The sequence below is a fragment of the Nuphar pumila genome, chromosome 3, assembly GCF_984573655.1.
Source record: "Nuphar pumila chromosome 3, dmNupPumi1.hap1.1, whole genome shotgun sequence".
NCBI lineage: Eukaryota > Viridiplantae > Streptophyta > Magnoliopsida > Nymphaeales > Nymphaeaceae > Nuphar > Nuphar pumila.
This window is the reverse complement of record NC_143251.1, coordinates 17,521,094-17,549,065: the sequence shown is the minus strand read 5'-3', so window position 1 is coordinate 17,549,065 and position 27,972 is coordinate 17,521,094. Positions and strand designations below refer to the sequence as shown.

Below are 27,972 nucleotides of genomic sequence, written 5' to 3'. Positions count from 1 at the left end.
GAACTTCAAAGAGAGCGTGAGAGAGAGAGAGAGAGGGTTGGGGGGTGTTTGATGAGTGGAGAGAGGGGAGGCCCATAGTGCTCTTAAAGTCGAGGTAGCCGTTGGTTTAGGTTCGGATACCCGTTGGGCTTGGTGACACGAGGCTGCGGTTACGCAACGCGTGTCAGGCGTTACTTTTAATGTTATTGTGGGGTGCGAATTTTGAGAAACTTTTTTTTTTCAACGTTCAAACGTTTGGGATCCAAAGCATAACCGACATTCTTGTAGATGCAAGTGGAAGATCATTTTCTTTATTTCTGGTTGAGTTTGAAAATCAAGTCCATAAAGTCTTTGCTGCCGTTTAAGAACCCAGTGTGGTTTCTTTCTAAGTATGTCCTTCACTTTCATTTTAACTCCAGAACGTCCTCTGACCAGCGGTGAGCTGCAGCCCTGCTGATCAGAGCTTGACTTCTGGATCATCTCTCTTGTCATCATGGTACTTTTTGTCCCTTTTTCATATTATTGATGACATGCTTGTAATTAGGGGTGTAAACGGGTCTGGTTTGACCGGGATCTAACCCGTAATAAACCCGGTGTACAGGACAGCGCATCCTGTCCGGTACTGTTTGCGCAATTCCAGGATGCGCTGTCCAGTGCTGTCTATGCACCATTAAAAAAAACTTTTTTATTTTTATTGTCAGTTTCTGTCGATATACCATTGTCAGGGGGCATGGAACAGCGTCAGGATACACCAAATCAGCATTACCACGTCCAGCGTTTGCTAGTGTATATGGAGGCACGTGGGGCCTGCACTCAATGTGTTCTGCGTGTGGAGATTCAAACACTCTCTTATGGGTATATTTGATGGGTTGTCCAGAATGGGAGAAAATGAATAAAAGAGCCAGAATAAAACATTGGTTGTTTTCGTTCTGTAATAACTGTACCAAGCCTAATGTTTGGACCTTACTCGGATGTTGTGCTTCAAATGTTCGTTGTTTGATAACGCTGTGCAAAACAACTTAGATAGTCATGGATAATAGGTCAGATTACTTGGTTTTGGATTGTATGACTCGATCCATCTAACCATACGAGTGTTTTTAACATGTTTATTATGGATTTTAACTTTCAATACAAATATTAGATTAGATCTAAAAATTTAAAAATGGTTAAAATTTGAGTAATTGAAAAAATATATAAGAATTGATATTTTTTTATATATAAATGTTTTAATAAGTGTTATATTATATCTAATTATAAAAATACCTCAAAGAAGATATCATCACAAATTAGATTTTAACATGTCATATTCAATGTAAAATACGCAAATTTCATGCCCAATTCAAAATAAAAGCAAGATATCATCACAAATACCTCAAAGAAGATTGACATTTTTACAAACTTTGGCAAATAAAAAAAAATCATGAGAACCTCAAACACCGCAAAAGCGTCCAAAGCAGCACAGGCTAAAGAACCATAACCTAAACAAAAAAGGAAAAAAATGACCAAAATGGAAGGAAACGCGAATTTCTTGCGTGACATCTAAACAAAAATGATCACAGAATGACAACTGAAACCCTAAAAATCAGATGCAAACACGAATTTTCTGCTCATTAAAGATCAAATACGCTGGCAACCTTTCCACATCAAATGGTTCCAAAGTATAACAAAAATAAAGAGAAATTGTAATAGTTCAAAATCTCTAACTTGGAAAATTCAAAAAAAATTAAACCATTGGTTTAGAAATCAAATTTTATAGCACAACGAAAATCATTTATTGGCTTTAAGTTAGCAAACTTCGGGCAAGTTACAGGTGTGAACCACGTAGGCCTGAATCAAATTCCTCCGTAAGGCTTGGATTTCGGTCTATCCACTAGGATTCTATTATAAACCATAACCAAACTGTTTTTCAACAAATCAAAGTAATTTAAATGCTCGTAAGTAAAACAAGGACAATTCGAGCAAAATCGATGTCATTCCAAAATAAAAGGGATGAAAGGTTTATACAATCCAGTGTTCAAAAAATTTAACAAGCTTAGAAGTCCTGGTTCAACATCCCTGCCTCGCATCCGAGTTTGCACTGCTCAGTATGTCATTCCTCACATGTATTCCCTTTAAAGGGCCAGACTTGTGAGAACCTAACAAGTATATACACCAAATTTGTAAGAAATTATATAACATTAAAACATACATCTCATCACATTTTTCTAATACAAATATTCACGAGAATAATTAGCTTGGTAGATATGGAATGAAAACAACACAACAAGTATACTTATCTATATGGTATTTTCAAGCATGTTTTCATAAAAGATGTGTTCAAGAAGGATTTTGTTTCTCTTAGTTACAGTTCCTTCAGGTATTCAATGATACATGACGCAACAGAAGAGAATATTTTGGGTGTTTAGATTTTCTGAAGGTTTAACTGCCCGGGGTCCAAAGCAGACAACCCATGGTCGAGAGATAGCTTACACAAAGGAATAACAAGAATTATGATGCATCTTGTACTAACTAAAGTAGTTGAAGATCGATCACCTAGGACACATTAATAGCCCCGCTTTCCTAACCTTTGAGTGACTATAGATCATTTGAACGCCATGCTTTTATAAATCATAATAGTGTCACTTGAGGCTTATACCACCTACATCTCCAAGTAGACTATAAATCTGAATGGGTTCAGGGTTATTATTATAGGATTTTGTCATTACATGTGCCCTGTACTATTAGGTAAATTTTGGATTCAATAACTCTATTACTCCTCTAGGGTAATTATGATTCAAAAGAGTCGACACATACAATGGGGCCGACTATTAGGTAAGGGGGGCGACTCTCTCTTTTCAGAAGAGTCGACACATACAATGTTGAGGGTCGGCTCTTTATTCAAAAGAGTTGACACGTCTCAGGGGTCAACTCTTTCAGAACATAGGGTCCACCTTGTTCAGAAAAATTAACTTTTATTTCAGGGTTTTTTTTTTCAACATGACAATTCATATAACATTGTTCATCAAGAAAAAATAGCCAAACATCGAATAATCCAACATTTAATACACAAGAGTCGACACCCCTAGAATCAAGAGTCGACTCACAAGGTTATGGGATTGACTCTTGCTGAGCAAGAGTCGACCCAGACACTCAAAGATCAACTTTTGACTCAGCAAGAGTCGGCCCCCAAGAAACAGATGTCGACCCTCATGTGTCAAGGGTCAACACCCAGCAACAGTCAACCCCAGGGGTCGACCCTCGTGGGTTTCAGAAAACAACAAAACACAAGGGTCAACCCTTTAAAAACAAGGGTCGACCCTCACTAGTCCAGGTTCACACAGTACACAATAGGGGTCGACCCTCACTAGTCCAAGTTCACATAATACATTGCAGGGGTTGACCCTTAAAAAATAGGTGTCAACCCTCGAGCATGAATAGTGACTCTTTAAAGCAATAGGGGGTCAACCCTGGCCTGTAAGAGTCGACTCTTGTGCTTCGCAACCTTGGTTATCTCCTTTAAAACTAATATTTAAACTGAAATGTTGCTCGAGGTGATGTGTAAGATCTGCATACAAGAAAAAGTGTAGTTTAATATCTCATAACCCTATGCAATTTGCATAAAAAAACCTACCTAAAATAAATCGGTGTAGCTCAATGAGGTGGAACGAAACATGGCATAAGGTGGCGGCTACTCCAAATGTTCCGCCAAAATGGTGGACGGCGGAGGTAGAAGCACCCAGTTGGGTGTCCTCGTGAATACGAGAGTGAGAAAGCTTGGTGAGCTCTTGTAAAGAAGTAAAGAGAGAGAGAAAGATAGGTGGGAGTGTAGAGAGTAAAGGAGGTGAGAGGTACCTTTTATAGGCACGGGGAGAGAGTGGGGTACATGGCAGGTGAGGAAAGGGGGGGGGGGGGTGTAATGGGGTTTAGGGTGGCTAAAAGTGGTGATGAGAGTACATAGGAGAGAAGCGTTCAACTCCTTAAGATGGGGAAGTGAGGGGATGACGGGTGATGGATGGTGTGATGTTCGGAGTGGGGTGGATCCATTTGGATCCAACCCCAAATCATAAGGTGATGAGAGGTTTAAGCGAGGGGAATGTTGGGGTTTGGGTCCCATTTGGACTCGATCCAAGTGGGTTATATAAGGGTGTGAGTGAGAGTTTGGGTTTTCAATCTCATTTGGACCCAAATCAACATGGGTTTTAGTGTGAGGTTTTGGATTGGGTTTGCGTCCACTTGGATCCAACCCCAATCCCAAGTGGGTTTAGGCATCCATCAAAGAAGCCTATTTGGGTCTAAATGGATCCAGATCCAGAAATTATTTTTATCTTTTTTTTAAATCCTAGTAAGGATCTAAACCCAACGAGAATATATTCAAATTTGGATTCTCATATGGGTCCAAACTCAAAAATAGATTTTGAACTTAGTAAAAATCTTAAATAACAATTCATAATTAATATTTTTTACATGTTATCGATAATAGATAATTTAATCGACAACTCCGCCTGTGTATAACTGTTTAGTTATACATTTTCGGTCCCAAGCCCGGATAAAGGAGGAGGGTTGCGGTAGGCCAGTGACAACCAGCATAAAAACTTAGTCACACCCTATGAATATGAACCAATATGAGAATTTCGTTGGGGCATTCCCTACTGAGCGTCGTGCTGTACTCTATAGGCCCGGAGGCAGTGATAAATGGGCAAGGGTTCTTAGGTCGTCGCCCAGAAGCAACGCATCACACCGGCGCCCGAGTGTGGTGTCAAATAGGCAAATGTTCCCTCACTTTGTTGGACGGGTGGGGGTAAAGAAGATATTTCAAGACCATAAAATTAGGTTAGCCACTTGGAACATAGGGTCTTTAACTGGTAAGTTGGTAGAGTTAGTAGATGTTATGTGTAGGAGAAAGATGAATATTTTATGTCTACAAGAGACCAAATGGGTAGGTGAGAAAGCAAAAGTGATAGAACCTTAGGGATATAAGATTTGGTATACATGAATAAATAGAAATAAGAATGGAGTAGGGATTGTTATTGGTCGTGAGTTTGTAGATAATGTAGTTGAGGTTCGTAGGAAGGGTGATAGGAATTTACTTATTAAATTAGTATTAGGTACGAATATTATTAATATTATTAGTGTTTATGCACCTTAGGTTTAGATGATTCCATTAAGCGTTAATTTTGGAAAGATTTAGATGGAGTAGTACAAGGGATATCTTATGGAGAAAAGCTTTTCATCGTCGATGACCTTAATGGACATGTAGGCATTAGTAGAGATAAATTTGAGAGTATCCATGGAGGCTATGGTATAGGAGAAAGAAACGAAAGTAGAGAAATGATTTTAGATTTTAGTTTGTCCTATGATATGATCTTAGCAAACATTTGGTTTAGGAAGAATGAGTCTCATCTAATAACATTTAAAAGTGGGGTTAATACGAGTCAGATAGATTTTTTTCTACTTAGAAAGAGAGATAGGGGTTGTTGCATTGATTGTAAGGTTATACAGGGAGAAAGTATAGCTACACAACATAGTCTTAATTTTAGATCTTAGAATTTAAAAATGCCGCAAAAGGGATTGACATAGGATAATCCTAGAATTAAGTGGTGGGCACTGAAAGGAGCTAAACAATGAATTTTTGTAGAGCAGGTAGTCAAGGAAGCCGATTGGTGTCTCGAGAAGGATTCAGAATTAAAGTGGAATAAGATAGCGGGTGGCATGAGAAATGTGGCTAAGGAGGTATTGGGTGAGTCTAAAGGCGGTGCACCGCTAGGTAAAGATACATCATGGTGGAACGAGGATATCAAATTAGCTATTAAGGTTAAAAGAAAGTGTTATAGAAATCTAAGAGTCATGATAATGAGAATTTGGAGAAGTATATGATAGCAAAGAAGGAAGCTAAAAAAGTAGTTCGAAACGTGAGGGATAAGGTATATAAGGAGGTTTATGACAAGTTGGATACCAAAAAGAGCAAGAAGGATATTTATAGGCTTGCAAAGATGAGAGATAGGAAATCGAGGGATCTGGGTATGGTTAGATATATCAAAGATGAAACGTAAAGGGTTTTAGTCAAAGATGAGGAGATTAAGGAGAGATGAAAAGATTATTTTGATAAGCTATTTAATGGAAGTCATGCTCAGGATCTTGGAGACTTCTCCATTCCTTTTCATGAGATGATTCGTGACTTCATGCGCAAGATTCAAAAGAAAGAAATTGCAGAGGCTTTGAAGAAAATGAAATTAAGAAGGACAGTTGGCCCAGATGGTATACCTATCAAGGCTTGAAAATGCTTGGGTGAGAAAGGTTTAGAATGGTTGACAAATTTTTTTAACAAGATTTGGCTGACAAATAAGATGCCTAATGAGTGTAGGAAGAGTACTTTGGTGCCTTTATATAAGAATAATGGTGGTATACAAGATTGCACAAACTATCATGGTATAAAACTCATGAGTCATACTATGAAACTTTGGGAGAGGGTGATTGAGTATAGGTTGAGGAAGGTTGTCATGATATCGGAGAATCAATTTGGTTTTATGCCTGGAAGATCAACTATAGAAGCTATACATCTTCTTAGACAACTTACTGAGAGATATAGAGAGAGGAACAAAGATTTGCATACGGTTTTTATTGATTTGGAGAAGGCATACAATAGAGTACCTAGGGATGTTCTCTGGTGGACAATGATGAAGAAAGGTGTTTCTCTCAAGTACATTAGTATAATTAAAGATATGTACGAAGGAGTAGTAACCAATGTCCGCACTTGTGGAGGGGTGACAACCAATTTTCCTATAACGGTTGGGTTACATCAAGGATTTGCATTAAGCCCTTTCCTATTTGCTATAGTGATGGATGAGCTTACGAGATCAATTCAAGAAAATGTGTCGTGGTGTATGTTGTTTGCTGATGATATTGTTTTGATTAATGAGTCTAGAGCTGGGGTTAATGCTAAGTTAAAAGTATGGAGACAGATATTGGAAGCAAGAAGTTTTAAGTTGAGTAAGAGTAAGGCAAAATATATGGAATGTCAGTTTAGTAAGTAACGAAGTAGTGATGGAAGTGTAGTGAAGCTTGGTGAGCAAGAAATATCGGTGGATGACTGTTTCAAATATTTGGGATCTATCATTGAAAAGTAAGGAGAAATTGATGGAGATGTAAATCATAGGATAAAGGTTGGGTGGATGAAATGGAAAAGTGCAACTAAAGTGTTGTGCAATCGAAAATGCCATTGCGGTTGAAGGAAAAGTTTTATAGGACGACAATTAGGCTCATTTTACTATATGGTACGGAATGTTGGGCAACCAAGAGACATCATTTTTAAAAAATGAGTGTAGCTGAGATGTGTATGCTTAGATGAATGTGTGGAAATACAATAAAAGATAAGATTCAAAATGAGAAGATACGTAAGAAGGTAGGTGTTGCATCCATTGAAAATAAGATGAGAGAGAATAATTTACGGTGGTTTGAACATATTCGATAAAGGCATAATGATGCTCCAGTTAAAAGGATGGAGAAATGAAAAAATATATTAGTTAAAAGTGGTCGGAGTAGGCCTAAGAAGACTTGGATGGCGATGATAGGAAAGGATACGAATGCTTTGAACCTCACCGAGGACATGGCATTTGATAGAAATGATTGGAGGAGAAGGATTCATGTGGAAGACTTAGAATGATTTTCTTTTTTGGTTTATATCGCCGACCCAATTGTTTTGGAATGAAGGGTTGTTGTAGATAATTTAATGGACAAAACCTCATAATTCATTGCCAGAATAATCCCACTTTATTTATTCCAAAATCCTAAAAAAAACTAAATCACCTTTTGCAATCCAGGCGTTGTCCGGGGCTTTCACCACAAGGAGATCGTCTGGCAAATCAACATTTCTGGCGGCCATCCTCAAACCTTTCGCAGATGGAAGAGATCAGGAAGATCAAAAGCGATCGGCAACATGGCGTTCGAGAGTAACGGCAGACGATAGAAAAATCCGGCAACATATGGCTGAAATTGGCAGAGAAATCGGGGAAACAGACATAATTTAGGGCAAGAAAAGGAGGGGGGAAGGGGTTTGATCGTGATGAGGAAGAAGGACGAAACCAATCTCGCTGTCAGCCTTGCCTCCGCCCCTCTAGCCGCTGCACAGGAGAGAGAGAGAGAGAGTGAGGGTCGCTATTTGTTCCCCGTCCCTATTCTATTGGTAACAGAGGGACGGAAGAAAAAATTCACATTATTATGGATGTGGCGGACGGCGTTACCTGTGTCCAACATTTGTCAAAATTTGTGTTATTTTTGTGTTTTTCGTACCGCGTGATGCGCGGGATGCACCATCAAACGCGCCCTATAAGATCAGGGGTTGGTGATGAAGGAGGTCCGGGTCGAACTAAAAGAATCAGATTAAATTAATATATGAAGTCAGGTATGGCTTGCGCTAAACTCGTGCCCTACCTGAGGTCCGATTAGGATCTGTAGTTTTTCAACTTATATAAGATAAAAAATATTATTTTATTGGGTATGGTACAGGTTTGGTTCATCTTTATAGGCCCCGACACGGTTTCTCTTATGGTGGGTCGGACTAGACTTGAATCCAGATCTGATATCAGTACTTCAAATCTGATCCGGATTCGACCAGTTGACACCCTTACTTTTAAGTAGAGGGTTGGCCTTGGTTCAATATCCATTTGGCAATTTGTGGGTTGGGTAAGGTTCGGGTCAAGTTTGACCCGACACTGAATCCGAATTTCAAAGAAAGTATAGATCCGGATTCAGCTTTGGATATCATAGTAGAATCCTACCGCTGAGGCGCCGGATCTGACACCCTGTCGTCTGTGGGCTGTGGCGTCAGATCCGCTGAAAACGAATCCAACGCATTCGGCTTGTAGAGTAAGCAAAATGGGTCAGGTTAAATCTGGTCATGGCTCGGTTTCAAAATAATTATTTACCGGGCGACCCGAGTCTCACTAGACGCAACCTTTATCTGACCCTGATTCAAGTAAGTATTATCTGGATCCAATGGAACTGAATTGAAGATCCAACCCATTTACATATTTTTTGGTGATTGACTACGCTTAAGAATAGACTTATTCATCAAATCAGAAAAGGGTTCCTATCCATTTCTCTAGGTTGATATTCGTAAGTCATCCCTACTAGATGATTGTAGCCATATTCAATATTCTCACTTTTTTATTGCTTGTGATTTTTTCTGCTTTATTTATTATATTTTATTGTGATACTAACACGATATTAATGTTTTTATATAGTCTTAATATCTCCACTTTTTTCTTTATGTGCTTGTGAATTTTTTTATGTTTTAGATTTTATTTATGTCAATATTCTCACTTTTTTCAAATTTATCGAGAGATTCCCTGGCAGAGATTTTATTTGTCTTTTATTGCATCTTCTTATCTGGACGATGCCACCTGTGCGGATGGTTGCAGATAGGACTGGTAAACGAGCCGAACATGTTTGTTTACCAGTAGAACAAACCCAAGAGGGCATGTTCATGAACAGTTCGTTTACCAGTGGAATGATGTCGTCCTTCAGCTCGTGTTTGTGCATAGCTGAGCCAAGCTCGAGCAGAACATGAGTTAGCTCGTGTGAAAACATTTCCGGTTATATATATATATATATATATATATATATATATATATATATATATATATATATATATATATATATAGAGAGAGAGAGAGAGAGAGAGAGAGAGAGAGAGTAATGGGTCCGTGCTAAATGAAACTAGCTAAATGGGTTTTTTCTGCTTTTTCAGTGTGTTTTTGGCAGTTTCGATCCCATAAATGTGTTGGGCATGAACCATTTACGAGGAATCCACACTTGGATATATATATATATATATATATATATATATATATATATATATCCAAGTGTGGTGCCAATCATTTTTTTGTGCCTACCGCATGCATGTCAAGCTTTGGAAAGATTGCTTTTATTTTTCCTAAAATCTGATCATAAAGATGTGAACTACATGCTTGATTGTGTGAGAATCTGTTTTTGGATCGTCAGATTCCACCACCAAGTTAGGTTTTTATAAGATTAAAAAATTATCTATCTTTAATTTTAAAAAATATTCAATGCTTAAAAAATCATTTTTTTCTCAAAAAACATGATCCCAAGTGTGATTTCCTAGTACATTGATCATGCATAACACATCTGTAGGGTTAGATTTTTTAAAAACATTCTGAAAACCCCTATCCAAACTTGGTAGGCATGCGGTAAGCACAAAAAGCGTGAGGTGGTTGCTGCCTGACATGGGCGCACGCTAAAAAAATCCCCACTGAAACACTTGTAGCGGCGACAAAAAGGTCTCCGTTAAAGGTGTCAGAATTTTAGCAGCGACAAAAGTTATCGCTAAAGGTACTAGACCTTTAGCAATGACTTTTTTGTTGACGCTAAAGGTGTTTCAGCGAGATTTATCTGATAAGCGTTTAGGCACGAAAGTGGTCAGGCAACTGCCACTCTCTCTCTCTCTCTCTCTCTCTCTCTCTCTCTCTCTATATATATATATATATATATATATATATATATATAGAGAGAGAGAGAGAGAGAGAGAGAGAGAGAAAGAAATGGGTAGGTGCCAAATTTATACTTACTGAATGGATTTTTCTGTTTTGGGTGTTTTTTTTGCAGTTTTGACCCCGTAAATGTGTTGGGCATGGTCGATTTATGAGGGACCCATACCTGGATCATGTGTTTTCAAAGCAAAAAATGATATTGGAGCCACAAAAATTTACAAAGATTTTAGACTGTTGTTTTTTTGCACCTTATAAAAACTCACACGTGTCAGAATAAAAAACTTTAAGATCTGAACCTTATAAAATCAAGTACATAGATCACTCAGAATTAAAAAATAATAATAAAACCTTGAAAAACTCATTTAGCACCGGTCATTTCTTCCCTACCCATTACTCTCTCTCTCTCTCTCTCTTTATATATAGATATATATATATAATATCATACTTAAATCGTATATTTTTTATATATTACACTTAATAATTCATATTGTATATTGTATGTATATATTTTCTGTGCATCATTCTCTTTGTATACATATATTCAATGCATTCTTTTATATGTATATTACACTAAAAATTTATTTTATATATATATATATATATATATATATATATATATATATATATATATATATATTTCATCTATATGAGCTCTCCTGCGAAGCAGGTTATATGTCCCCCCCGAACATGGCATCTCATGCTCGGGGGTCCCAAGAAGCACCACGTATTTAAGTCTGTGCATCTCGTATTCCCATGTTTGTCAGCATTAATTAGCATTGGAGTTTGATGCGATTGCAAAAACTTAAGTACCATCTCCTCCATTGGTGCAAAAAAAAATAACGATTCTAGAAAAAGAGTCATTGTAAAGACTTAAGTGCCCCGAAGATGATTATTTAAGACCCAATCTCTGCACTGCAGGATTATCTGAGAAAGAAATCTCTCCTTGAGGAGGCCATGGACATTAACCCTCTCTCTTTCTCTCTCTCCCTTCTCTTTCTGCTTCTGTGCACATCCAGCAGAAGATCCTACATTTCTTCATCAAGCACCGACTGACCTGCACATTGACTGTTGTGGAGCCTGATTCAGAGTTTTTACCCTTACAGGAGGATGGTTTGGGGGCTCCTCCCAACGTGGGTAGCATCATTCAACTAAATGAGTTGTGGATCCTGATTCAGAGTTTTTACCCTTATAGAAGAGGGGTTTGGGGGCTCCTCCCAGCGTGGGTAGCATCATTCAACTTGAAGAGTTGTGGAACCTGATTCAGAGTTTTTACCTTTACAGAAGGAGGGTCTGAGGGCTCCTCCCAGCGTGGGTAGCATTATTCAACTTGATGAGTTGTGGAGCTTGATTCAGAGTTTTTGGCCTTATAGGAGTAGGGTTTGAGGGCTCCTCCCAGCGTGGATAGCATCGTTCAACTTGATAAATTGTGGTGCCTGATTTAGAGTTTTTACCCCTATTATTCTGTGTTATTTGAGTTGCACATGGGCCTGGTTTTTAGTTAAAATGGGGAATAAAATGACAATAAAAATTGCTAAAAATTTACAGAAATAAACTAGACTCAATAACGAAAACACCACTTTTTACAGATTTAGAATATGACCTCTGGTTAGGGAGATATGGCCCTGACAAGTTGGTCCTAATTTGGGTAGCGATTTGCTTACTGAATAACACCACAAATCGTTATAGTGATTTGCGAAAGACACTACAAATCGCTATAGTGAGATCCAACAACACTATAAATCGTTGTGGGGCTCGTTAGAGACACAAAAATATTATAAATCACTATAGTGATTTGCAGAAGATACTACAAATCATTGTTGAAAGGCTGGATAACACTATAAATCATTGCGGGACCCGCGCCGGGGGGAGCCTTCGGACCCCCCTCTTGTAAGGGCAAAAACTCTAAATCAGGCTTCACAACGAATCAAGTTGAACGATGCTACCCACGCTAGGAGAAGCCCCCAAACCCCTCTCCTGTAAGGGCAAAAACTTTGAATCAGGCTTCACAACGAATCAAGTTGAACGATGCTACAGTCAGTGTGCAGGTCAATCGGTGTTTGATGGAGCAATGTAGGATCATCTGTTGGATGTGCACAGAAGTAGAAAGATAAGAGAGAGAGAGTGAGAGGGTTGATGTTCATGACCTTCTCTAGGGGGAACTCTTTGCCTTCATTGATTTTTTCTCTAGAGAGAGAGAGGGTTTTACAGTGTTTTACAGAGAAGGAAGAAGAAGAAGATGACAATGAAAAGTTCAAACAGACATTTTTGATGGCTCAGGTTCATTTCGTCGGATGACCATCGGATCGTCGGCTCACTATCGTTTCGCCGGATCACCATCGGATCGTCGGCTAAGGTTTGTTTCGCTGTATAGACTTTGAAGAGTCAACATCATCCTCGACTTTCTGGATGGACATGTTTGTCCTTTTTTTGAACCGTTTGTTTTCCTTTTTTGAATGAAGGACATTTTTGTCATTTTCTCAAACCATCATTTTATGGCAAGAATAGCAAGAAAGGGTACTTAAGTCTTTGCAACCGAACCAAACTCCAATGATGAGTGATGTCAATATACACGAGAATATGAGCCTCATGTGCTTATATACGTGGTGCTTTTTGGGACCCCCGAACACAGACGTGGGATTCAGTGAATCATCGGGGGTGAACATACACCACCCTCTCGCTCTTCTATGCCAAGTCGAACACCATGTGTACGGGCTCAACTCTTTTAACCTATTGGGTTGCTCAAGGCTCCGTTCACCGGCTATACAAACTGATCACAAACGAGTTCATGACTAGCTGAATTGAGCTGAGTCACTAGCTGCTCGATGGGTTCATTTACCAGCCCTAGTTGCATAGGAAGAGTGATGATTCTTAAGTGTTTAGTAAATGGTTTTAATGATTTTCTTCATTACATTGATCGAGTTTTATTGTTTTTTGGTAAATGACATCTTATTACTTTTACTTGGATATTATATGCGATTCTATATTTGCATAGTTCAATATGTTACGTCATTGATTATTTTCATTTTGTTATATACGTTATTGTGATTATAAATTTTTTGTTTAACAAACTGTACTCATTCTTGTGTCTTTGAATATTTTTATGTTTCAATGGTCATCTATGGCCTTGCTAATGTTGGTTTTGGTATAATTATGGAATTTGTTGAAGTTGGATTTCATAAAAATTAAGTTTGTATAACAATTAATTATCTTTAGAGTAACCCGTAACGTTGAACTCTTTGCTGATGGCATGCGCAATCAGCGACGCTAAAAGTCTTTTTTTCGCTCAGAAAATTCATGGTGGTCAGAAACCGCTGCTAATTCCTGTTTTTTACACATCAACGAGCGCAGAGCCAGCGCGACTAGGTCTCTGATCCTGAAGCGGTTTCTTCGAATAAAAACAAATCAGTTCTTGGATCCAGCCACACTTGAATCCCATATGGTGCAGAGAATCAAGGAGGGTGCCTGCGTAATCACATATTTCATTTTTGCATGTTTGCATTTGCATAACAAACGCCATGTAGGCATGGTGTTTGTCCTGGACTGGCCAGTCGTTGTGCAGACGCTTTACAAGGCGTTGAACATGCAGGACGTGCTGAGTGCTGTTCAGGATGTTGCTCGCCTTGCGTATCAAACGGGACAGCACCCGATCAATGGACGGTCTGTCCCTGCTCGGGTGCATTCTTCGATTCAAACTCACCCTTAAGGAGCCCCTCAAAGTAAGGCTCAAGGTTCCACTTAATTTTTTCTATGAGAAAACTCATAAAAGTCGGTCATGATCCAGCTAGATCGGTTTATCCTTCATTTGAATCTAGATCCATGTGTAAGTGTGATAAGTCCATGTGCTACAATTCCAGACTGAGGCTGCTTTATTCGACTAGATTGGTCGACATTGGCCTTGCATTTCTTTAGAACCAAACTGGGTTGGTTCACTCTGGAGACCTGGAACCGAATTAACCAATCTCTTGAAAGCAAGTGGGCCCTACAATAGCAGCCTTCAACGGGATAGGTTTATTAGGTCATCAAAAGGATTCAAGGCGATTGCATCGATCAACAAGGTAAATTCGTTTATTTATTTATGACGAAGGAGAACCAGGTAAACCCTGGATGGAGTCACCCACATCTAAGCTCTTAAAGAGCCCACCAATCAAAGGTCCCCGCACACCTAGTGGGAATCGAACCTGGGATGAAGAGTCAGCACCTTCTCCCCAAGCCTACTGCCACTCTGGCAGCCCAGGGTGGTGTTTTAAGTTCACTACTATATATATATATATATATATATCCAAGATACAAAATTTTTACAATTAAATTAAGTTGGCTCGGTTTGTGTGTATTAGGATACTGAAAATGGTTCCACCATCACATAGTGAATAAATGGGTTAGTAACTCTCTCTCTCTCTTTAAGCGGTGGCGGTTAATCTGGAGGTCGTGGTTGTTTATCACTTAGTGGTTCGTTTGGATGGTGCGCAACGATGCCCTTTTTCGAAAATCTCCGGTCGACATTAATCATCTTGCTCAAAAAATCCTAGTGGACGTTTACATGATTCTACATATTCATCTTCCATATCCTCCTGTCGCTTCTCTCTCTCTCTCTCAGGATATTTCTCAATCCATTTCCCCCACTTCCGGATTTACTGTTTCAGAAGCAGTTACTATGTTGGTTTCGATGAGCCCAAATTCACAATCAAAGATATGCAATGGTTGACTATCTTTTGGAATTATTCCATGTTTTCATCTTTAGAGTTGTTGGGAGAGATCCCTATGACGGACCATTTCAAACAACTCCACAGTGAGCTGTATTTTGGATATGTTGAGGGTGTATGGATGCATCATACAAAAAGCTACATATGGGATACTCCATATATGAGCTATAATTTCAATTGGTTTTTCAACGTTGTGGATTCTTTTTTGACTCTTTAATCAAGGAAGCCCCGATCTATATCTTGGTTATGTTTCGTGGATGGGGTGTTTCTTTTTAAGCTACTGTATTGCATATTGTTTACTAAGATATATCCATCAATGTAGAAGCTCTAGTCAGGAAAAATTGATGGATTTTGTTTTTGGGTTTGGGTTTGGGGGGGAGGACTAGTTTACTCAAGAAGGAATGAAGGACCTAAGGGGTTTGGTATGGTGGGATGAGGCCAAGGCCGTTTGAAGGGCAGTTTAGATTCAAATCTCATGGGCATCATCCCCTGCCTAAGCTGAAGCTTGGCGACTCCTTGGGTCGAGTAAGCCCTCGGAGTTTTATGCTGACATGGACAAAGACCATAAGTATGGCATGCTGAGTCAGCACAACTGGGTCTCTGCACCGGGAGCGATTTCTCTGGGTAAAAAGAAAAAATCCATGGCTGAGCACACAGTGGAGAGAGAGAGAGAGAGGGTGATGATGATAGTGGTGAATAAGGTGATGGGTGGCTATGTCGATGATGACAAAAGAATTTGAGAGAGAGAGAGAAAGAGAGAGCATGTGTGGATGATAATGATGGTGGCTGCTAAAGAAGAAGATGATGACCATGATTACGGTGGACGTAGCAGTGGTTAGGGATGCACACTGAACCGAGGTGGTTCAGTTAAAGTTCAGCTCGAGCTCGTTTGTTTTGTAAATAAGCCAAGCTTGAACCGCTGTATGAAGCTCGAACGAGCTATCAAGCCGAGTTTGAACAACCTGTCCACCTCGATAAGGCTTGGTTCATTGCAAACCTTCATATATATAATATCTTTGCAAAAAAATTCAGAATTGCATTGTTTCTGTAATGGCTAGGGCATTAGTCTTTATTAAGAACATGTTGGATTTGAATTTTGCCTTCTGTGCCTTTTTCTGTCAAGAATTTTTAGTATGTATAGAAATTTTTTCAGTAATAATAATCAAAAGATATGTTTTGGCTTAATAGTAGGTCCCTTAGTTAATGCTAAGGATGTTGGGGTATCAAATTCCTCCTTTGTAAAAAAAATCTTTTTAAATAAATCTTGTTAAATCAATCCCTCCTTTACAAATTTTTTTTTTAAATAAATCTTGTTTAAGATTGGCTCGGAACTGAGCCGAGTTCGGACAACGCCTTACAAGCTAGGCTCGGAGCTGAAGCCAAGCTTGGACAAAGTGATTTTGAACAGAGCCAAAATAGATGGGTTGTAGTTTCTTCTGAATTCCAAGAGAGGTAGCAAGCACTCGGGGGATGCTCAAACAAAGGTTAGCTTGTGTTTGAATCCTGTCCAAGATAATAAACCCACGCAAGTACCTTGGATCAAGGAATTGGCCCAGCCCCCCAAAGGCAACATTGGGAGACTACGTCCATGCCGAGTTTCTTAAGGGAGAACTATAAGAATGCTAAGGAAACGTGATGGGCCCATGAGCGACGCCACTATCTTGTGTTATTGTGAGCCGCTCCCTAAACAAGGGCCATGTCCTTCACCATGCTCCCCAGATCTGAGAGCCCAATCGAGCTGACCTGTCCAAATTCCAAGCAAAAGGGTCCCTGCAAAGCTGGTACTTGCACTTGCAAAAGGAGGCTGTTAATAAGTTCCCACCACCACTTCCCGATAAGGCTAAGATTCATTTCAAAGAACGATCTAATCCCCAAGCCTCTTCTATCAGTGAAAACGTTCACTTGATTCCACCTAATAAGGGCCGACTTCTGCAAATAAGGGGTACAAAAATTTATGTAGGATCTGGTCCAGCTCTTTAACAACATTTTTAAGGATCATATAAACGGACATAAAATGAGAAAATATATTAGTTAAAAGATGTCGGGGTAAGCATAATAAGACTTGGATGAAGATGATAGGAAAGGATATGAATGCTTTGAACCTCACCGAGGACATGGCATTAGATAGAAATGATTGGAGGAGAAGGATTCATGTGGAAGACCCATAATGATTTTTTTTTTGGTTCATATCGCTGACCCCAATTGTTTTGGGATGAAGGCGTAGTTGTTGCTGTTTTTTGTTGTATAAACGGACATAAAATATGTTGGTATACTCTTTAGAACATGCCTAATCACTACAACACGGCCCGAAAAAAAGATATATACCTAGTCTTCCAAGATTGCAGTAGTTTCTTGATGGATTCCACAACCAGCTTACAAAGAGTTGCTTTGATGGACATTAGAGCATCTAAAGATGAAGGTGACCATTAGAGCATCTAAAGATGAAGGATGTCACCACCTTAAGTTGCTTAGTGGTGTTCTATGTCACAGGGACTCGGCCAATTGGGTGCCGCACTCACATCGACATGATGCGTGTGCACGTGCCGGTGCAGCACCCGATGTGGTTAACCTGACCCTGAGTGTGTTGATCGCACCCAGGATCGTTTATGTCTAACTTTTGAACTATATATATATTTGCCACACCCCTGCACCCAAGTTTTTTGAAAGTGGCCCGCACCTGCACCCATCTGACATAGGTGGCGTTAAACAAAGAAACAGAGCACTTAAGCTTCATTTATAATCAACTCTAAAATAAGACCAAATGCTTTCAAAATAAGGGCTACCCACTCATCTGTTCAACAGAAGCTTCCCCAAATATTAAAATATTATCAGCAAACCTAAAGATGGAAAAGGTAAAACCTGAAATGTCCTGGATGAAAAAACCCAACCTCAGTCTCCAGACTAGTCTGAATATCGTTGCCACTTCTTCAACTGCTAGATTGAAGAGGAGTGGTGAAAGAGGACAACCCAGACTCAACCCACAATTAACGTGAAAAGGAGGCCTCTCTCACCGTTCAAGCAAACACTGACGTATGCATGGCAAATAAGCACCCTCATCCACTTGACCCACAGCTGGCCAAACCCTGTGGCTTCCAAGGCTTGCAACAGGTACTCCCAAGAGATGCAATCAAAAGCCTTAGTGAAGTTAACTTTGAGCATGAATGTTGATTTTCTTGAAGTGGATACACTATGAATAATCTTCGAAGCTAGGACTACACAATCTTGCATTCTACAACCCGGGATGAAAGCAGATTGAGAAGGGCTAACCACTTTGTCTATAATTTTCTGTAGGCGACTAGCAAGCACCTTGTCGAAAATCTTATAAACAATACCAATAGGGAAAATTGGCCTGTACCCCATTTCTGTCATTGCATCCATTATGTTTAGGAACAAGTATGAGATCCGACTTGCAAATAGATTTGAGCATTATCCCTTGGGATTGAAAGATTGAAAAAGCATCAACTTTCACAATTTTTTTAAGATGCTCAAATGATTATATTGTTGTAAAGTGCTTTTGAAAGAAATCTTAAAACCTAATCATTTTCTATCCTAGTTTAACAAAAACCTCAAAAATGAAGTGTAATTCTTAGAATTTTAGAAAGTCCAACCAAAATGGCAAAATACCCAAAATAAAACTAGTTACCCATTTTTCGGGGTTTGCCATCTAGTGTAGGACGGCAAACCCTGTTTGTCATCCAATATCATAATGACAAAGCATGTGAAAACAACAAACGTGGTTTGCCATCCAGTGATAGTTTGCCATACAGTGTTGTGACAAAAAACTGTGTTTGCCGTCCAGTGGCAGGATGACAAAACGTTTTGTCGTCCCATCTTGTTTTCCTCTTTCAAGCATTGGGACAACAATGTGCCTTTGTCGTCCGTTCGTGGGATGGCAAACCACTTTGCCATCCTGTACATCGAATGTTATCCCTATCTTATCCTATTAGTTTTAGATGTCTTTTCCAAAGAGAACTCTATGAACCTCATCTCTGATTGAGATTAGCGCATATTCATTTGGGTTGGATTCAAATCTAAAAAAAACCTTAATCTATATCTCATCCATGATTCTTATAAACATCCATGATTCTTATGAACAGGAGTTTGACTGCGAAAACCTTAATTATTTGAATTTTTTTTTAATGTTGAATATAGAGAGAAGGAGCCCTAACTTTGTCTCATTTCTGATCCTTTAATTGTCATACACTAAGTGGAAGTGTTGTCGAGGAAGAAAAGTCAATCATTGCATAAAGGACAAACAAACCCCAAAGTTAGAAAAAAATGATTTTCAAATCAATCAGCTTGTTTATTCATCTATTTTAATTTCTATATTTAATTTGTTTCGTAAGTGTTCATACATACTCGATCTTGCTTACATATCTGGTTTCACGAGGAGTTAAAATATTGAATTTGAAGCTTTTTTGATAGAAAACTTTGAGCTGCGGAGATCATTACTTGCTTTTGTTTTACCTTCTTGTAGAGGACGACTGAGGCTTGAAATGAGCGTCCTACATCTTTTAAATGAATTTAAAAAGGATTTTACGAAATCTAGCTGAGTCCATAGAGGTTGGCGTTTTACAGGATCCGCTCTCTGCACCTACTGCACCACCAGTCACCATCCCTAATCAAGGCAGAGGATTGTTGCACACATGAGAGGAGAGCCATGTGTCTCCTGTGTTATCTAACATGATGACAAACCATCCATCATTGGCGGCCATCACATGTGAGAAGAAGAAGGGTATGTGGAAGCACATATATCATTAACTACCAGCACATGCCGATCTGAGATGAGCAACGTCCCCTTGTGGATGCGTCTACATAGTACTCTTGATAGACAAAGAAATAGGTCCTTGTCCAGATGGAGGCCAAGCTTTGAGTGGCAGCTCTTCCTGCGAGATAGATGCAGGGAAGCCCATCGATTTATTTTCTTTGCCATGGCAGTGCCAACTCTGAATCGCCATATGACGCTCGGAGCCATGAGTCATTGATCAAAGTCACTGAAAAAATGAAAATCAACAAAAAAAAAGGTCAGTGATCTTTGTTTATAAGGCATATCAGAGAAATCGTACCCTTGTATTTGTATTTAAAAATAAATAAAAAATAAAAAAAATAAAGGAGAGATAGAGCTTTGAATTGAGTCTGCCTAATAATAAACTTTTTTTTTATCGATCATTTCTTTTATTGAGGGAAAACCCTTGCAAGTCAAAAACCTTTCACCTTTTTTTTTAAGATCTCTTATATAAATAAAAATAATAATATAGAACACGGACCCCATCTAGGGTTTGCATTAGATATTAAAGGATCGGCAAAAAACACAAACACAGTGGGTCGCTGAAATCAGGTGAACCTTGTTCTTAAAATATAAGAGGAGAACACAGACCCCAAATAAAATATAAGAGGAGAACACAAACCCCAAATCGGAGCCTGTGCCAGGTAAGACTGGGTCAATAAGAAAAAAGTAATAATAAAACTTAAAAAAAAACTTTTTCCCTTTTCTCGAATTAGTGAATTAGTGACTTTGCAGGAGGCAGAGATGATATTAAATCTACTTATGGATATGTTTTTCTCTTCGAAGAAAGACCAGTTTTTTAGTTTTATAAAAAACAAGGTTATGTAGCTCAACATACTCAGGAAGTAGAATATATTGCATGCAATACCGCTGTCAGATTTGTCATTCGGATAAGTCGCTTCATTAATTATTTGAAACATGATATAACCAATGTGTCAGTCTAAATTTATTATGATAACCAAGTTGTCGTCTCTCTTACGAAGAGTAGAGCGGACAATTCTAAAAGTAAACATATAATGATAAAGTACCATTATATTCATGATATAATTGAAATGAATGAAATCAAAGTCAGTTACTTACCTATATCTGATATGATTATTAATCCTTTAACAAAGGGCATATCAAAAAAAAATATTTTAAAAAAAATATATCATGTATGAATTAAGATATGTTGGATAATATGTTGATAAGACATATAGATGAATGATTAACTAAAATATATAACTCATTACTAGAATATAGATGCAAGAAAAAAAAATCCAATAATAGAAGGTAAAATCCTGCATCATGTTTTGTTTCACATGACCAAGTAGGAGATGTTGGTCATACATGACCATGGTGGCCATGTTTCACGGAGTCTCATCCGCTGAGAAGAGAGGTGGGCTCACTCTCTCTCTCTCTAACTCGTGAAAATGCCCATTAAAGGGCCTTGTCTATATGAAGCATGCTTGAACCTATAAACTCAAATCAATGAAACAATTATTGATTTTTTATGAGTCCCATAGAGAGCTAAGTAACAAGGGTGAAATCGCAGGCCTTATCTCTCCCTTATAAGAAGGAAACGACTTACTCAAGATACACAGAGAAAATCTGAGAAGTAACATCACTTTCTGAAGGTCATTTACAACACTATTTTCACCTTCATCTGCACGCACACCAGACAGATGAGGGAACCAAACGCAGATAACAGAGGAGGGAGCCAAACGTGGCACTTCATCTCCCTTGAGTATACTCTCAGCCCAGGTTTACTGTGAGAGGGAGAGAGAGCATTCATCAAAGCTTCGACGTTACTATCACAATCCGACGCACCCCATTCGTTCCACTTTAAATTTTCGCCAATCACGAGAGAAGAGAAGAGGAGGAAGGACGGGGATTAGAGAAGCAAAGAGGTCCGAGTCACGGACATTCTGACGATCAGGAGGACTCGACATTAGCCGCTGGATGGGAGCGGCAGTGGACAAAGTAGAAGGGGGGTCTGAGGCATTGGATTCTGGCAGGTGTGGTGGTTTTCCGGCGGGTTCCCTTAAAATCAATGATACTACTAATCATGCTGATATAAAGTAAATTTTGATAAATTTTCCAAAACCATATGCTAACACAAAATTTATGAAAACCTTCATGTAAACGGAATTGAATTTTCAAGCTGTTACACCATCCTTGACACACTATGAAGATAATGGACCAGTGAGAAGGCAGAACATCAAAGTTGCCATCAGTTTTCCAATAGGCCGATCGCAGAAAGGTCGAAATACTCCGCAGGAGGAACCTCTAGGGTTTTACCAACTGGACGCCAGCCAATGAGAGGTCGGTGATGGGGTGGGGGTTTCCATGGATTATAAAAAAAAAATTATCCGTTTCCAGATCAGTCTTTTTTGTCACAAGCAAATGGAAGGAACAGTAATAGAAAAAAAATTGCCAAAATTTACTAACGACTGTACAATTTCTCCCATCACAAAAAACACCCATCAAGAAAACGAAAGGGAAGTGGGAGAGGCTCAAGGTTTTCCCATACCTCGTCCCGATTGATGCACAAAATCAGCAGTAGCCAAAAGCGGGAAGGGGGCATCTCTTATAATCGATAAGGGTCCCTCTGTCTTCCAGAGAAAGATTTTCATGCTTGGTTCCCACACTCTTCTTCCCACTTCCCCATTTCTTCCCTACCTGCGATCGGCCTCAAAACGCCTTCCAATGGTGGGAAAATACCTTGGAGGAGCCTGTTTTCCAACAAAAACCATCACGCCTCTTCATTTATCTGCAACGGGCTCGATATCTTTCAGAAGCCCAACCACTTGCTGCATGCTAGGCCTCTTCGAAGGCAAATCTGCAGTACATAGATACCCAACCCTCAGCCCTTCCACCATTTGCACCTTCGATCCAGTCTCTGCAATCTTCGGATCGATGGCCCTCGAGGCATCATTCTTCCTCACAAGATCCCTGACCCAATTCACCAAATTGGAATCCCCTTGATCGGGGTACTCATCGCCGACAGGCTTCCTTCCCGTAATCAACTCGAAGAGAATGACTCCGAATCCGTAAACGTCGGATTTCGGGGTCACAGAGTCGTACGTTTCCGACTGAGCCAGCTCGGGAGGTAGATAACCAGACGATGCTGCGGACGAAGCCTCGGACTTGAGATCGATCTTGGCGATCTTGGACAGACCAAAGTCTGATAATCTGGGTTCCAACGAAGGATCCAAGTAGATGCTGCTAGCTTTTACATCCCTATGAATGATCTGAGGGAAGCATCCATGATGAAGGTAAGCAAGGGCCCTGGCTGTGCCCAATGCAACTCTGTGCCTGAATCGCCATGTGGTGGGAAGGCCTTCCTGCCGATCTCCATCGTCTTCCTCCCAAGTATCATTGCTCCAATCTTCTGTAATCTGAGTCCCAATGGGGAGATCGTGAAGCCATCGGTGGAGGTTCCCGTGATCCATGAACTCATAGATCGCTATCCTCTGCTCCCCTGCCAAGCAGTAACCAGTCAATGGAACAAGATTGGGATGCTTGATCCTGCCGATTCGCTCGAGCTCCTGAGCCACCTCCTCGTCGTCGATCGACGACGAATTCACCAGAACCTTGACGGCCACATGAATCCCTCCTGGCAGAATGCCCCTGTAAACGGGACCGTATCTCCCTTCTGCTAGCAATGTACCTCGATCGAAATTGGAAGTTGCAATCAGAAGGTCGGCAAATGAGAAATTGAGCAGCGGCTTCTCGAACATGATCACGGGGACGGAGGTCGGGACCGTAACGTCTGCAACCCAGGTCATGGAGTCCGTCTGAAACGAGAATGGTCCCGAAGCGCTCGGCTGCTCTTCCCTGAAAGAGACTTGCTTCACAGCCCACGGCCTGGATTTTCTTCTACAAGCAAAAGCCAAGCAGACCAAGCCCACAATGAAACAAACTGCGGCCAAAACTACAGCCACGGCAAGCTTCAGTCCTCTGTGTTTCGTAGTCGCCCTGTCCGCCATCGTTTTTGGGGCGCTCGGATTCACCGCAATCGGGCAGATACCCCTGGACAGGCCGAGGAAAGAGAGCGGGAAAAACTGGGGCAAGAAGGTGGGGGAGCAGATGCTGAGCTTGGAATTGTATGAAAAGTTGAATCCCGCCATCTTGGGCAGCTTCTCTTGGAGGGGCAACGGTATCTCTCCGGAGAGATTGTTCCACGAAAGGTCGAGGCGGTTCAGATGGGCAAGTTCCTCCAAACCATCGGGAATCCTTCCGGCGATGAAATTGCTCGAAAGATCCAGCACAGCGAGGCCGCTCAGGTTGGCAAGCTCCCCGCCGGAGGGCAGGTCCCCAATAAGGCCCGTTCTCGATAGGTTCAGCACTTGCAGGCCGGAAAGCTCCAGCAATGCAGAAGGGAAGCTCTGGCGGGCGAACCTGTTGCGAGCGAGTTTGAGGTGCCGGAGAGACCGGCCGCCGGCGGCGACTATCGCCCCGCTGAGCTGATTCTCCGACATGTCGACGAAGGTCAGGTTGGCCGGCCACCCGTCCTGCGCCCGCGAGATGTGGCCGTGGAACCGGTTGCGGCTCACGTCGAGGACCTGCAGCGATGGGAGGGACAACACGCCGGCGACGGAGCCAATGAACAGATTGCCGGAGACGTTGAGATAGACGGCAGATTTCAACACGAGGTCGGAGCCCCTCCCGACGATTCCGTTGTTGGCTAGGTTCAATTCTGTGAGCTTCGCCAAAGAAGAAGCGAAGCCGTCGGGAACTCGCCCGCTCAACCGATTCGAGGAGAGGTCGAGGGAAACGAGCGACGCACAACTCGCGACCCCTCCCGGAATCCTCCCCTCGAAGGCGTTGCCCTGAAGTTTCAGGACTTGCAGAGCGGAGAGCGAGCTGAAGGTCCCCGGAATCTCGCCGGAGAGGTTATTATTGGAGAGATCGAGCACCAGAAGGGAGCCCAGGTTCCCCACGTCGTTCGGGAGGGCACCGGAGACCAAGTTGCGGGAGAGATTGAGTCTTCTGAGACTGCCTCCCAAACCCCAGAGATCCGACGAGAACGATGAGATAGAGTTGTTGCTGAGATCCAAATCCTCGAGGCGGTTTAGTTTTCCGACGGTGGTGTCCGGAATGGGGCCGGAGAGGCCGAAACCGGAGGCCACGAGCCTCGTCACCCGCCCTCCCTCCCCACAGAAAACCACCCCTTTCTGCGAGCACACCGCCGGGTCGTCCTGGTAGTTCTCGTTGCGGAGTCCCGAGTGAGAGAAGCCCATCTTCTGAAAGAAGGAAGTAACGAAGAACCCATCTGTATTGGGCACTTCCAAAGCATAAACGCCAGCGAAAAGGGTCAGCAGAGAGACCGGAAAATGCCACAGAAAAAATGAGAAACAGGCCATTATTCTCTCTCTCTAGACAAAAATCTGAATGGCTTCTGCTTGAAAAAGCCTACTCCTTTTCTCTGCCAAATCTCTAAATACCTTTTTAAGCAAGATAGTGTTGACTCATTAGATCAACAAGGAGAGGTCAAAGAAGAAGGATGATGGTTTTCCGCTTCTCCTTTTTTCTTCTCTCTTCTCCCTGATTGCGTCTCTCCACATTTTTCTTTGTTTCTTTTTGGTGAGAGAAGGGGAGGGGGAGGAGATGTTCTAAACCCTATCTCCAGTCTCGCATTAGGAGGATGCCCGTCTCGAAAAATATAAAAAAGGAAAAAATAGGTTGGGGATTATCTTGTCTTGTTTGTCTCCCAAGGAAAATTTTTGGTGTTTTTTCTTTCTTCCAGCCTTTAAAAGTTGAGAGCGGGTGGATACTTTTAGTACAAGAGGGCATTAAATTGGGGTAGTTGAAATATTCTAAGTTTGGTGATGATGGTGTTGCTAATAATGGTAGATTTTAATTTCTTCATGCATGCTGCGGGTGAAAGTGTCAGATTTTATTCAATCGTCGGCGCAGGAAATTTGCTCCAGTTATTAAATTCCACCTCCTCTTTACTTTTTTCTCTCTCTTGTGATTCGTATAGAGGTGATGAGAAAAAAGTTATTTAAAAAAATATGGCCAAACAATTTTCATAATTAATCAGCTGCATGCCTCAATTAGTTTGTAAATTGTAACAATCTAAATCATGACAAGGTTTTTGTATTTTGACTCAAATTCATGAGTTTACTTGAAAAAAAAGCATATTTCCCTCATGTATAGAGAGAGAAAGAGGGGGGGGGTTGAAATGAACAAAAAGAAGCATATGTATAAGGTTAAAAGTTAAAACTGGTTAGTTTTGAATTTATCAACTAAAGGGAATAGTTACCACGGTATGAGTATTGAGTAGATATGCTCACATTTATTGATACTGTGCTGCTGTTCATTTTAGTTCCTGCTGTTTTTCTTCCTTGTCATCTACGTAAAAACAGTCAATCAAAATGGTAAGAATCTGAATAACTGAAAATAAAACTATGCATGGTTTTGAATTATAAGTTTTCTTGGAATTTGAACTGTGAAAAAAAAAAACAAGTGTGTTGATGTAAATAACATAAAAAAAATAAAAAAGAGGGGAAGCAGTTCAGTTAAGTATGGGAAGTACGTGACGGGTTTTCACAAAATCAAAAAATGACAGAAAGATTTTCTGCTCAATGACCGGATTGCCTTTCATATTTAGCATAATTGGTTACTCTCTTTTGCTAAGCAGAGCAGTGCACTGCCTAACCTAGCTGTCAGTGAGACAGAACCCCACACCCCCCACCTGGAAAGCCAGATGGCTTCGATTTTATTTATTGTGGGGTCCATGTTTTCCTGGCCCTCCATCAAACACGATCTTTATGCAGATTGGCAACACGTTGGAGATCCAACGGTCCACATTACTAGCTATTCATCCAAAGCACATGACCACCGTCCTTGGATAATTTATATTCCTTAATTGTAGCACATAATTCAGGCATGCGAAGTCACCTGCATAACGTGACGCGATCAAGCAGTGGATTTTTTTTCACTTAGTTAGCTCAACGTGACGCTTTTCTTCCAATCTTCCTCCTTGGACGTCCAATCTGAAAAAAGTATTCAAGTTGATGGTAACGTATGACAGAGTTGGGGGCAGCAATAAATAACTTAAATAAAGAGTGTGTTAGTCAATGGTCATGCTAGAAAGGAACATGATATGATATGCTGCTGACTATAATACGTTGAAAATCATATCGAAGAACTTTGGTCAGCTGGTTTCTTTAGATAGAAAAAAAGGAACTTTGGTCAGTTAGTGTGCGCAGGGCAAAATAACAAAATGTAAAATGAAGAACAAAGTATTATCTATATCGCAACACAAATTTGCCCTACCTGTTTTTCAAGGCGGCTTTGATAAGAATCAGTTTCTTTCCTCAAAAAAAAAAAAGGATGAGAATCAGTTTCGCATGAAAAAACAAGGGTACTTTTGTAAGTGAAAAAAAATTAAGAAAAGAAATTTTTCGAGTGTGAAATTTGTATATGAAAACTTTTGTATATAAAAAAATATATCTTTTTTATGACATGAGAATATCATATTGGAAAAAATGTCAGATTGTCTTGATTATTAGGATGAGAGCTGTTCCCACAACTGTAACATGATTGAAAACGCAAGTTTTACTACATTGTTTTTTAATACTTATAATAAACTTTACTGACAAAGACGTAGATGTCACTTTTGGTAGAGACTGATAAATATAACAAGCATGGTCAATTCATGACTCAAAATATGACAAACCTAACCAATTGTTTTATTTCTTAACAATTTTACCCTTTTATCGCCTGAAAAATTATGCACCTTGGTTAAACTACTAATCTAAGTTGTCACTGGAAAAAAACGGGAACCATGAAATTTGCCACCAAGGAAAATCAGTCGTCTTGTCTTATGAAAAAATCAGGTGCCATGATTTTGACTGAACAAAAAAAGCAGCACTGTTAAGAAAAAAGTAAAGGCTATGTTTGTTGTACTCTAGTTAATGGTGTTGTACTAAAAATTAGTGCCACAAATCATTTTTTGTAAACTTAATTGCTAAAAGTTAAAATTATATTATGCATTAATGGTGTTTACGATAAAATTATATTTTAAACT

The 27,972-nt window shown here is 40.2% G+C and overlaps 1 pseudogene across 1 annotated transcript; it reads right to left on the bottom strand.

Annotated features, from left to right (window-relative positions):
* Positions 1 to 19,904: 19,904 nt before the first annotated feature.
* Positions 19,905 to 25,516, bottom strand: LOC149842158 (putative LRR receptor-like serine/threonine-protein kinase At2g24230 pseudogene; annotated as a pseudogene). Its single transcript, XR_016431041.1, has 2 exons — positions 22,465 to 25,516; positions 19,905 to 20,160 (listed from the first exon to the last, which is right to left on the bottom strand). The product of XR_016431041.1 is annotated as a putative LRR receptor-like serine/threonine-protein kinase At2g24230 pseudogene (transcript).
* Between the last annotated feature and the right edge of the window lie 2,456 nt (positions 25,517 to 27,972).